This window comes from Penaeus monodon, chromosome 23 (genome assembly GCF_015228065.2).
Source record: "Penaeus monodon isolate SGIC_2016 chromosome 23, NSTDA_Pmon_1, whole genome shotgun sequence".
NCBI classification, from domain to species: domain Eukaryota; kingdom Metazoa; phylum Arthropoda; class Malacostraca; order Decapoda; family Penaeidae; genus Penaeus; species Penaeus monodon.
Window position 1 is genome coordinate 36,858,663 of NC_051408.1, and position 1,194 is coordinate 36,859,856.

The 1,194-nt window shown below is 41.5% G+C and overlaps 1 protein-coding gene across 1 annotated transcript in view; it reads left to right on the forward strand.

The window, feature by feature from the left end:
• The window catches only part of LOC119588229, a gene marked incomplete in the record, with an annotated part of 29,961 nt that overhangs the window by 11,057 nt on the left and 17,710 nt on the right, over positions 1–1,194 (forward strand).

A 1,194-nucleotide genomic window follows, 5' to 3' on the forward strand; every position in this document is an offset into this window, starting at 1 on the left:
CCACCACCACCACCATCTTCATCATTTTTAATATTATTTATGTTATAATAGTTAAAATATGGAAAACAAAAATGAACTTTTAAAATCACGTACCCTGAATGACTCCTCTTCACTCTCAAACATTCCTGAAGAAAAAAAAATCGAAGACAGGTGAATGAGGTCCTCAGTAGGGAAAGGTTTAATTGGCTCGCGAGAGAAATTAGATCGCATGGAAAGATGAGATTATGAGGTTGCAGAGGTGGAGTAAAGGGCGGAGGGGGAGGAGGAGGGGAGGGTTGAAGAGGGTGGGAGAGGGAGGAGGGGGTGGAGAAGAGGTGGGGAGGTGGAGGGAGTAGGGGAGAGGATGAGGTGGAGGGAGTAGGGGAGAGGATGAGGTGGGGGAGGGAGGACAGAGTAAGCTGAGGGAGAAGGAATTGGGGAGGGATCTGTGGCGTTGAAGTAAGGAGAGAGGAGGGAGTGTGGGAGAGGGCGGACGAGGGGTGTATGAATAATTTAAGAAGATTGCATAAATGATGCTCAATAATTTTACAAATCATTATTAACAAAATTTCTTTTTAAGAATAATAGAAACGGAAGACTAGATTTAGAATATCACTTTTGCGTAACCATTGTTTATATATGTATATAACAAAAAGTTTATAAAAAAAAAAAAATTGTTAGGCAGCCAAAGGGTTAAAGTTTGCGAAAGAACCGGATTCATCCTAACACCTTATAAGTTTTGCATTTATCTGGTCTTCACAAAGATAAATATTCTGACCCAGTACCTTTTTCATATGAATTTGTCTTCATTTGTGGATATACTTTGATATTTGTTAGTTTTTCGTCCGCAATGCAGTGTCCTTTTTGTTCATTTCCACCCCTGGCTCTCCCTTCCAAGTGTCCGCCTGGTACCCACAATGCCCCGATAACAAAAGACAACCGTTCAAGCGCGGCACAACGCAAATCCATCTGGAAGCTCTAACATATTCTTTGACACCGAAGTTTTTACATTTCAAATTTCACTCCAAAGACAAGACAGGCAGACGAAGAATTAGACAAACAAATTAAGGGGATAAAAGAAACATAATCGCAGACATGTACTAGGTGTGGTATAGTCGCATGACTGTCATTACGATTATGTAAAGCGTTGCAAGCAAATCTGGTGTGGTTCTAGACAAGGGTTGTGCCTGTCGTGAAAGGCAAGTAACGGGGGGT